The 12051-nt window shown below is 48.5% G+C and overlaps 1 protein-coding gene across 6 annotated transcripts in view; it reads right to left on the minus strand.

Moving 5' to 3' along the window:
• ARNTL (aryl hydrocarbon receptor nuclear translocator like) overlaps positions 1 to 12051 on the minus strand; it is a 99079-nt gene that overhangs the window by 50958 nt on the left and 36070 nt on the right. The gene's annotated exons all lie outside the window — the stretch shown is intronic.

Below are 12051 nucleotides of genomic sequence, written 5' to 3' on the forward strand. Positions count from 1 at the left end.
CCGGCTAGAAACTCATCACCCTCCCTCCTCCCTTCAGTGTCAGCTCCGCTGGGTGAGTGCTCCTCTTGGAGCAAAAGGCCCTGCGCCACAGCTCCAGCCCCAGAAGCTCACGCTCTGAATGCATGCGGAGCCAATGGGTAAACAAAGGCCGCCCTCAAAGAGAACGGATATGTACTCTGTGGTCAGATTTTCCAAATTCAAAACTGGGACCTATACTTTAAGGGGGAGAGCTGTTCAAAGCTGGAAAGCCTGGGACTTGGAGGTCACAAAGCATGGAACCTTGTCAGAGAGGTCTCCTCTGGCTGTCCAGTCTCAAGTGGCCCTTCCTGGGGCACCTGGGTGGCTCAGTCAGTTAAGCGTCCGACTTGACTTTGGCTCAGGTCACGATCTCAGGGTTGTGAGATTGAGCCCTCACGGTGTGGGGGTGGCGGGGGGGGTCCTGCGCTCAGCGGGGAATCTGCCGAAGATTCTCTCTCTCTGTCTCTCCCCACACTCCAAAATAAATCAATCTTTAAAAAATAAAAATAAATAAAAATAAAGTGGCCCTTCCTGTGACTCACCCACCACCTGTGGGTTCTCGTTTCTTAATTTCTGAAATGGTCTCATTTCTTTGCATCTCCTCGGATTAGAAAGTGAGCATCATGAGAGCAGAGACCCCCTCTGTCTTGTTCTCGAATATTTCCAGAGCAACTAGAATGGTGACTGGTTCACAGGTGCTCAACAAATATTCACTGAGGAAGCGAAACGAATCCACGCCAAACCTCCAGAAGAGCATCCTATGGACCAATCTCCCTCGGTGCTCACGGCAGTGTGATGAGGTGAAATCATTACTCTTCTGTAACAATGAGAAAATCAAGGCTCAGAGAGGGTGTGTGTTTTTCCCAGGGCTGCACATCTAATGAGTTCATGGAGCTGGAATTCCAAGCCAGGCGTGAAAAGTTCTAATCCTGGCTTTGAAGTGAGCATCTGTTGCTTTTATAATTTAGAAAAAGCAAAGGGGAAAAACTTTAGAGGAAAAACTATGTATCAGAAAAAGCTTTACATCAAATGATCTAATATATGACAGATTCGGTTCCTGTGTCCCCAGACCTCAGCCCCCCCGCTGTCTGCAGAGGGCATCGGCACCACAGATGCACAGCCAGAGTGGAGGAAGGGTTCCTGAGCCCCCATTATGGAAGGTTCCTTCCTTCCCTTCTGTGGCGCTCAGGAGGCCAGGCAGGGAGGGGAGACGCCATTGGCAGGGACACCCGTGACTCCTATTGCTGTGAGGATCAGCAGGCTTACTCCATAATTTGCTGGAACGTTTCCAAGGAGAGAAAGGCCTGTGAGCAAGTTAGAAGACTATAAAGTGGGCTTGGCATGTGCCTTCCCCCATACCCCCACCTTGAAAACTGGAATTAAAAAAAAAAAAAGGAAGCACACTTTTTAAGGTTGAAATTTCAAAAATCCTAAAATTGAAAAGTAGAGATTTACATTTACCTGAATTTAGAACACTGAACCCTGCTGAAGCTCAGTGTATGCACCTTTATAAGCTGTGTATCACAGTACAATTCCTATTAGTCTGATACTGGGAGCCAAAACTCCTCCCCAGGCTGTCTGCTAGATGCGGGCTATGGCTTGAATTAAGTCAGCAGGTCAGTCTCATCAAAACGGCCAGCCAATTCTAGTATGGAGATACACTTCTCAAACACGGGAAAGAAATGAAAATGGCAAATGGTATCGATAAAACAGGTTTTTCCAAATGCTACCAGGATGGCCTAGCAACGCGTGAATACAAACACCCTACAGACACTGGAAGCCCGTCCTGATTGTGAATGAGTGGGGGTAAGATGACAGACAAGCCCATAAGCTAACCTTCTGATTCTGAATTTCTGAGCTAGAATTCCTGGGGGGGCTTCAGAGCAAATGTCTCATGAACAATGTTGGTCTTGTGAGACTCTGTCACGTGCATTTTTTGGAGGGAGGCTCCATAAATGTCACTAGATTCACAAAATGATCTGTGACCCCGAAAGGGAGGGACACCCACCAGCCCTTTCTGCTGCCACTCCTGTTTTCCTTGGACAATCCTGTGACATAAACAACGACATGGGGAGCCCCCCTGGCTTGCAGAGTAGACAAGATGACATGGACAATCAGGGAAAATTGTCCAAGCTCTTGCCTGAACAGCCTGGCCATGGGACTGCTCAGGTCAATGACTGAAATGAGGTCACTGGCCAGAAGGCACTGAGGAACTTCTGGGCTCCAGCTTGAGCCGAGTGCCCAGGCACAACCAGAAAAGACCAAGAGAGCAACCTCAGGGACAGAAAGTCTTAGGCAGCATGAACTTGGGAGCAACAGCCTGGGACAGGAGACGGAACAAGGGCTTGGCAGCCAGACAGGTTCAATCCTGGGTTCAGTCCTGACCCCACCCACGTACTAGTCATGTAGCCTCGAGACGTGAGCCTTGAGGGATGATGAAGATGACGACAATGGCGAGGACCACGACAATGAGACAATAATATCTACGATGAGCTATTACTTACTGGCAGCACGAAGTCTAGAGTATAGCAGACAAACGCTTCTATGCTTATGAGATAACACATGTTGTTTACTTTTCACAGTGACACATGACCCCCCTCTCGATTCTGTCTTCTAGATGTGCAAAAAGAAGGTTAAAAAGATTCAGTAGCATGCCCAAGGTCCACAGTTAGTGGGGATTCAAACCTGGGTCCGTTGGGACTCTAAGCTCCTGCTCTTAACTCCACTGCACTGCCAAGTCTCAGTTTCCTCATCTGTAAAAAGATTACTACTACTCACCCTCGCAGGGTGGGAAGGGTGAGACAGAATGCATGCGAAGTGCTTAACACAGTACCTGGCACTCAGGAGCTCGACGGCGTAGCTATTGATGTAATGTAATGTAATGGCATCTGGACCTTTGGGAGAGAGAAGGACGGTGGGAGGTGGGCATCTGGCAGTACAGATGGATGGTGCAGCATTTCACTTCACGGGGCTCGACAAACAGGATTAGGAACTTTGCACCAAGGCTTCCGAGCCTGGGCTGGCATATTCTCAGTGAGGACCAGAGAGGGGACACCTCAGCAGGATGGCTAGGAATGCATTTACTCAGAGATGAAAGGCTTTTCATTGCAAGTTGGAGAGGACTGGGGACTTCTGGAAGAAGGAATAATTCAAGCTCCAAAAGAAAGTTTTCAAGAGGCTGCAGTACCGAAGAGCATGGCCCTTCCTGGGCTGCGAATATATGCCCACCGACAACCTGACTCTCTAACACCCCAGGGAGAAGAGTCCCCGTGTGTGTTTGTGGTAAGGGAGATGCCGAACCCCCACGTGATTGGTAAACCCTGTCTGGGACATGGGCAGAGCAGAGGCGTTCTCAAAGAGAAGAGAATTTGTTAGAGCAAGTCTCCTTGGGAGTTAAATATGAGGAAAAGTACTCGTTGCAAGAAGGAACCAAAGACTTAGTGGGGTTATAGTGTATAAGAGCAAAGGGCACGTCTGCAGGAAGAAGAATTGGTCTCACTGATACCGCCATCTTGACTACACTCTCACCAAATGTCTGAACAGGGGACTCTGTAGAGCAGCAGAGTCGCTCCTCAGAGAGCCAACGGCACTGCAGAGACCGTGCCTCCCAGAGCTGACATTTGCTGGAGGAGAAAAAACTCCACAGAGGATTGCTAGCCTCTTCCCAGACCAGCTTACCTCCTGTATTTCTGATAGAGGAATTGCTGTACCAAGTTACCCCAACAGGAACCAAAGATCCTCAAAGGCCTTCACACCCTGTCATCGGTCCCCTCTCCGCCATGCCCACAGCCCTACCCAGGACTCAGCATCAATTTCCTGCACCATTTTAACTGCCTCTAACTAGTTCTGCTGCCTCCTCCTACAGTCCAGCCCCCACACTGCCACCAGCTGGCTTTCTAAAATAAAAGTGCTGACCACGTCACTCACCTCCTGAAAGATGTCTACTAGATTTGCACTGCCTACAGAATAAACGCCAGAGTCTTCACTTGCATTAATTCATTCATTTTTTTTTTTCCCTCACCAATCTAATGTGTGATGATCACCTCCTGGGTGCCAGGCTCTGTTTTATGTCCTGGAGATGGAGTGGTGAATGAGACAGGTAAGACAAGCACCCAGCCTCAGGGATTTACATTCTAGTAGGGTAAGACAAACAGTAAGGAAGACAAATAAATCTATCATATAAAGGCAGGTAGTGATGAGTGCTAATGAAGAGAAATAAAGCAAGGTAAGCGGGCTGAGTGATGGGGCCAGGGGTGGAGTAGGACAGTGCATTTTAGTCCTTGAACACAGTGACCGTAAGTCCATTCCTCTCTGTCCCCCCCACCCTCATTTAAACAGAGACCAGAATGGAATGAAGGTCAGCCAGGCAGGGATGTTGGGGAAGACTGATTCAGGCTGAGAACAGTTAAGTGCAAAGGCCCTGAGGCAAGAAAGAGGAACAGCAAGAAAGACACCGCAGCTGGGATGGAGTGAGCAGAGCAAAGAGTGCGAAGTGATGAGACCAGAGAAGCAGGATGGGCTGGCAGGCCATGGCAAGGAGTTCGGCTTCTATTCCAAGGATGCTAGGAAGCCATCGGAGAGTTTTGGCAGGGAAATGACACAATCTGATTTACTTTTTCAAAGGTCACTCTGCCTGATTCTGTGGAAGACTGATAGCAGTGGGGCCAGAACAGAAACAGGGAGACTAGCTGCGAGATGGGCGACATCTGGACGAGGGTAGGGAGATGTGGTGGCTTTCAAGATACACTCTGACGGAACAGCTATCAACAACCCAAGCAGTGAGGTGCCAGGGAAGGAGCAGGATCCAAGACGACGCCTGCACGTTGGGCCTGTGTAACCAGGGAAATGGGCCTGCCATGTAAGATGGGGAAGATGGGGGAGGAGTCATATCTTTGCCTTTTTTTTTTTCTTTTTAAGAAAAAATATCAAGACCTGTGTTGAGTTATGTTGGGTCTGGGATGCCCATGAAACATCAAAGTGTGGATGCTGGAGTGGGCAGCGGGTATGTGGGTTGGGGCTCGGGAGAAAGGTCTGAGCTCATCACCGTGCGGATGACCACCAGGTCCTCCACCGCTTGGCCCCAGCTCCAGACCCGCCCCCAGGCATCACCTTGTCTAGGCTCTGGCCTCCGCTCTGTGGTTCCCCCTGCCTGGAATGCTGTCTTGCACTTCTCTAGGCTAGACTCCTACTCGTCTCTTAAGACTTGCTCAAAAGGCACCTCTTGTCTAAAGGCCCTCCGGACTGCCCTCAGCCCTCCCTTCTCCTGCGGTGCCCCGGCGTGTGCCCCGATGGCCTTGGATCACCCCTATTTGCACCTTTCCTCCTTGTGAGCTCCTTGAGGGCAGTGACCGTGAGACTATTCCTCTCTGCAATCCCCTCCTGACATAAGGCCTGCGCGTGGCAAACTGCTAAACGAACGCAGTTCTCCTCTCTGTAACGAGACACGCAAGAAAGTACACGCGTGCGCAGTGACGCACACCGCGAGGGACACGGGGACCAACCAGGTGTTGCCCCTGGGGCAGTAGCCCAGCTCAATGGGGTAGAATGGTGCCCGCCCTCCAGGAGTTTCCTAACGATACAAAAGGGCTTCAAGAGATCTAAGGGCTGAGTATCTCGGGGTGTTATGAGGTGTCATGAACACCACCGCACCGGAGAAATGTGTCTTGGGTCTCACTGCAGAAACACCCAGCGAGTCCAAACCCAAAGCACTCAGGCGTCAGACAGAGGGAAGGAAACCGCCCTCGTTTACATGGCCTCCTGTTCTCACGAGAGTGAGCCTGGAAGCAGGTCCTCCTTGCGCTCTTTTACAGATCTAAACCACGGAGTATCAGAGCGGTTAGGTGATCTGCCCAAGGTCACAGGGCTGGGGAGTACTGGAGCCAGGATTCAGTCACGTCTTCCTGCCTATGTTCCTTCCAGCACATTCCTCAGCCTCCCCCTATCACACCAGCTCGGAGAGCAGCCAGGAGCCTTAGGAACCCACGAAGCCCCAGAGCGTGCCGAGGAAATGGAACTCTGGAGAGGGGTGTGATGTGCCCGCTGTTACTGGGGAGTCACCAGTGGAATGGAAGCTGGAATCCAAGCCCCCGAACCCCGGGCCGGGCTCTGGGAGCACTGCACCTGCACTCTGCCAGATATTTCTTACAGGGCAGCGATAAAGCCAAACACTTTAACAGTCTAACCTATCTGCTTACATGTACCCTAGAAATAAGAGCAAGGGGAATGGGAAACTGTCTTTTGTGTCAATGATGACTGCTGTGTGATTCTGGGACCCGCACTAATAAATGGGACACTAAGTGAGGAGCGCTGTCACTGCCCCAGGAGGGTTACAAGACCAGATGCGTGGGTAGCAGTTCTCTCGTTCCCTTGGGACAAATGTTCGCTGCCCACCTACTGTGTGCCAGGCACTGAACAAAGCAATGGAGGCCAGGGGAAAGAAGCCCGCAGTGGAACCGTGGCTCCCCGACTTGTGTAAGAATCAGCATATCAGCCTCTCTAAGCCTCCGTTTCTTTATCTGTAAAGAGTCCCTGTTTCACAAAGTTGTTCTGGCTGCTAAACGGGATGACACATGCCCCTGGTATACGGGAGTGACGCAGCGAGCATCAAATGGCTGGTAGTTGGTTCACTGCTGAGAAAGCAAAAGAGCTTACTCATACTGTAGGAAAAAAGGGGATGGAAAGAAGGGAGCTATACCAGCGCTCTTGTAAAAACTTTGCAGAGTAAAGGAGCATCAATTCTCTGAGGATTTACCAAAGCATAAAGGAATTCTTTGAGAAATTTTGAGTGGCTGAGTATCTTAAGGCTGGGAGGGGAGAAGGTGAGGAGGCAGAGGAGAGGAAAAAGGAAAAGAGAGAGGATGAATGAATATATCAGTGTATTGGTAAGAGTCAATGAAGTTAACATATATACATATAAAATAATGTAACTTGATGGCTAATGAACAGAGTTGGCTGTTCATTATCTATCGCCTTATTGTCTCCATCAAACTCCTATTCAATCTTCAATACCCTACTTGTTTGATGACTTCTTCCCCCTCACCCCAGGTTAATTAATCTCTGCTCTGTTAATTGATTCTTACCAATATACACATCACATTGTGATGGCACGTATTGGGTTCCCCTACCTAATAGTGAGTTCCTGAGAGTACACATCGTGTATGAGTCATCTTGGTGGCCCTCCTCTGGCCCCAGGATCCCCAGCCAGCAGCCTGCAGTTTGGAGCATCCCAGAGGAGAACCTTCTCTCTATCGCAGGAAAAAGAGCCAGGACTGACATTTATACGTATCCATTCTGTGCTGAACATAGGCACCTTTTAAATCTTAACTCATGTATTCCTCAAAATGTCCCATGAGAGAATTATTATCCCTATTTTGTAGAAGGGGACACTGAGGCTCAGGGAGGTGAGGTCAACAGCCAAAGTTTCATACTGCTACTAAAAGTGATGAGTCAAGGGTTTGATCCCAGGTCTATCAGACTCCAGATCCCTGCTTTCACTAGACCAGCCCCCCTGCATGGGTCTAACGAAGTTGAGGGCATCCTGGAAGGATGAATGGTCTGGGCATCAAATCTCCCTGCAGGCTCATCAGTAAGGTGAGTGCTAAGGAGCTTTGGCCAACACACGGTAATCTGGTAGCAAAAGCCAAACACCAGGTCAGAGAGGCAGAGAGGAAGCCTCTGAAGAAGACAGAATTCAAAATTTTTGCATGCAGTTAGCACGTGGTAAGTCGACCATCTCCCCAGACCCATCCTGTCTGAGAAGGAGATACATTCTGGGTCAGTGGTTCTCAGCCACGTGTGATCAGCTAAGTCCCCTGGTTGAGAATTCACAGATCTTTCCCAATTGCTGGGGAAACATTCAAGAACATGATCATGAGTGTCAGCACTGCTAGGAGAAAGCTGTGGGCATAAGTGACCACAGAAGTCTGGGAATGTCCCTTCCTTATCCTTTCTCCACCTCCAGCTCAGTAAAGGAAACTTCCATGATGTGCTATAGGCAAAAAGCTACAACTCAGCCTCGCAGGGGTTTGACTCCACCACACTTGGAGTCAGAAGACCTGTGTTCAAGGCACTGTTCCTTACCAGCCGTGCCACACTCCGTACGGCAGATCTTCTCTGGGCCTGAGTGTCCCCAGATATAAAGAGGGGGAAGAGGGGAATGCCGGCTTCACAGAGAGGTTGTAGGGAGGGACGCTATGAGATAATACATGTGGGAAGAATCTGTCCATGTAAAAGGGTGTTCAGATGTAAAGAAGGGATGCTGGGAACCTCAGGTACCTCACTACCTCACCTGCAGCCCGTGTAAATGCTGACCCAGCCTCTGTACTGAGGGCTCTGGGGTAAACCCAAGCAGCCCTGGGAGAGCCCTGGAAAAGGAAGCTGTGATTTGGCTGTTACTCTTCCAGAGGCTACCTGGCACAACTATGATCCTTAAATACATTTTTTTTAAGATTATTTATTTATTTATTTGAGAGAGAGAGAGAGCACAAGCAGGGGGGAGGAGCAGAGGGAGAGGGAGAAGCAGACTCCCCACTGAGCAGGGAGCCCGACACGGGGTTCGATCCCAGGACCCGGAAATCATGACCCAAGCCGAAGGCGGATGCTTGACCAACTGAGCCATCCAGGTCCCCCTTAAGTATTTAATAATTAAATTGGCTACAACGGTTGAGGAGCATTTTTGTCATCATGTAAGATGATAACCAGCACCAAAACCAAAACATGAAACTCATTTAATTAAACCTATAGACTAAGACAAATGTGTCATTTAGACGGCACATGTGTGACTTTTTTGAAGTTTACTTTTCTTCTATGTGCTCAAGCAAAAAAAGCTAGATTATTAACGCCATAATTGGATACTCTTGGGAGGAGCATGAATTGGTCCAGGCTTTTGGAAGGGCAATTAGGCAATACTGATTAAATTTTAAATGCAAACTATTTAAGCCAGAAGTCCCACTTCTTGGTATCTACACCACAGAAAATCTCACGCAGAAGTTCACAAGTGGGCACGGCCACGGCTGCAGCAGCAGTTGGTGCAATGGCCAAAGATCGGAACCTGGGTGTCTGCTAGTACGGGAATGATGCAATAAACCTGAAATGTATCCACACCATGGGGTACAGCTGTCAAAAATAATATGGCACATTTCCCTGTACATATCAACTTGAAAAGATGACCACAATAATTGGGAGGTGGCCACTGAAAGTCACAGAACCGTACGAAGAGAGAAATTCCATTTTTACAAAACAGAGGTAAAAATGCAGGGATGCCTGGGTGGCTCAGTTGGTTAAGCGACTGCCTTCGGCTCAGGTCATGATCCCAGGGTCCTGGGATCGAGCCCTGCATTGGGCTCCCTGCTCGGCAGGAAGCCTGCTTCTCCCAATCCCACTCCCCCTGCTTGTGTTACCTCTCTCGTTGTCTCTCTCTGTCAATTAAATAAATAAAAGAAATTAAAAAAAAAAAAAGAAGTAAAAATGCGTATATTGGGGATAAGGGCAAACGAGGGAGGGGGAACACCGAGCAAATAAAGTCCAGGCCTATACCCAACAAAGTCTCAGAAGTACCTATTTTCGGAGAAAGTCAGGGGTGGGGAAGTCATGAAGACTTTCTTCCTTCATGTGAATGCACTTGAGTGTTGCCTGCATTTGTTACAAGTGTATACTCTTTCCTGATGACAGAAACAAAAACTAGATCTAAAAGGTCATAGAATAATAATAATTTTTAAAATTTCAGTGTTTGCAAGGAATCCCCTAAAGTAACCACCTCCTCTCCCATCTCTGCGTGTGGCCACCGGTCCCCTGTGCACTCCTGGGCTTGCCCAAGAAAGGACCAAAGGTGGGGATGGCCTCCAGGACTGAGAATCTCAAACCCCTCCCCTATTTCAATAGGAATTCTGCCAAATTACAACTATGTCAACAAGACGGCTAATAAAAAGGATTAAGTGTCTTGTTCAAATTTACAACATCATAAATTACGGAACTAAAGTTCACTTGTTTTCAACCTCTCTTAAATAGGGGCAATCAAAATTTATATCCTGCATTATCCAATATTTTATGTTGACTTATTAGGTCAGGCTGAAGAGTTCTTAAAAACTACTAATGAGGAAATCCCACGGGGAGGAGAGAAGGTGACTCTCCTAAATCCAAAAGGGCCTAAATGAAGCTTGGGTTCTCATAAAAATGTCAACTTATGGGGTGAAATAACCTTCCTATCTATGGGCATAGTTGCTCATGAAAATAACTCTAAATTGTTGCAGTGTCTAAGAGGTATGGGTTCCGTTCAGCAGAGACTGCCAGCTCAGTGATCTGCAGGCTGGGTAAAGATGCAGGGTGGGGCCAACTGGAGAGACCAGTGCCTCGAGGAGGGACCACCACTCTCTTTTGAGCATTGCCATGAAGAAAGATGGACCCCATGCTGTCAGACCTGCAGGTTTTCATGCAGAGCTAGAAATCCAGATTTCTAGACAACACCTACCAAGTTTCAATTGCCGCTAACTGTAAAGTTTTAAAATAGCGTGAACACTGAACCAAATACACCTGCAGGTCAGATACGGCCCATGAGTCGAGTTTCCAACCTCTGCCCGAAAGTATCTACATTTTTTTAATGGGTAATTTTCGTTCAATTTTATTTTCAGAAGGATGGGAGGAGGCAGGGAAATAATATGGAATGAGAGTCAAGCAGTTGATACTAGGAATATATATATATATATATATATTTTTTTTTTTTTAAGATTTTATTTATTTATTTGACAGAGAGAGACACAGCGAGAGAGGGAACACAAGCAGGGGGAATGGGAGAGGGAGAAGCAGGCTTCCCGCGGAGCAGGGAGCCCGATGTGGGGCTCGATCCCAGGACCCTGGGATCATGACCTGAGCTGAAGGCAGACGCTTAACGACTGAGCCACCCAGGCGCCCCTAGGAATATATTTCTAACATACTTGAGAAAACAAGGGTAGTTGTCCATACCAAATTGTGAAGACATTGTTTAAAATTACTCGGCTATCCTAGGCATAAAAACACTTGAGAGTGAGAGCACTTGAGGTCCAGAGCAAATTTCCACAATTTGCTGTCAGTCAATCTCTAAGAACTTAGCCTACTACTATGCGTTAGCTGTTTATCCTAAGACTTTTCAAATAACAACAGCAAGCACGGAAAGGTTCCTGGCGCCAGGTGCGACTTAGGCGTTTGGCACCCAGGAGCACCAGTGTGGGTCACACAGCCTCTGGGCAAGATTCCAGGGAAGGCCTAACAAATCTCCCTCCAAAATGAAAAGCCAAAACAACCAAGAATTTAGCCTTAACATCATCCAACTGTGCTCAGTCATTTTTTCTAAAGCCCAGACAACAAGATATATTTGTGCTAATAACAATATCTGCACGTAATTCACAATTCACGAAGTGCCTTTCCTAGACCTTATCTCACTCCTCAGGGCCTTTAACTGCATTTTAGACTTTGTATCTTGTCTAAAGTCGTCTCACAGTTGTTATTAACGATACGACTTTTAAAGAACAACAATAACAGTTCCTTGGCATTTTCGACATGCCGGGGCTCAGCACATTGTCATTTCACCCGCACAAGAACCTCATCGAGATGATGACTATTATCACCATCCCATTTTACAGGTGAGGAAACTGAGGCCTACAGAACTTGGGTGGGTCGTCCGAGCCACGTCACTCGCAGGCACAGAGTCTGACATTCCAGGGCCGGGGCGTGAGACCAGCATGCGAGTCCCCTTTAAAGGTGGAGTCTGGGCTTTAAGCCAACCTCAGTTTGCTGCGGGCAAATGTACCCGAGGCGTGGCCAGCGTCCTCCTGCGGCTCCTCCCCCATGCCCACTTTCCCCATTTGGTCAGAAGCCATTTATTTTATTTTTATTTTTCCCGCTCAAAGCCAGGGTGAGTCACTCGGAGCTCGGCCAGCCTGGCCCCAGAGGGCCCTGGAGGCCCGGTGAGGTGCCCCCCGGAGGAACGGCCGGCCTGCCTCCAGCCTCAGCAGGGTAGCGCAGCCTGCTGGGGTCTAGATGGGGCTTTCGCGGCACTGCTCT

The sequence above is a fragment of the Mirounga leonina genome, unplaced genomic scaffold (assembly GCF_011800145.1).
Source record: "Mirounga leonina isolate KUSES-001 unplaced genomic scaffold, KU_Mleo_1.0 Mir_92, whole genome shotgun sequence".
NCBI lineage: Eukaryota > Metazoa > Chordata > Mammalia > Carnivora > Phocidae > Mirounga > Mirounga leonina.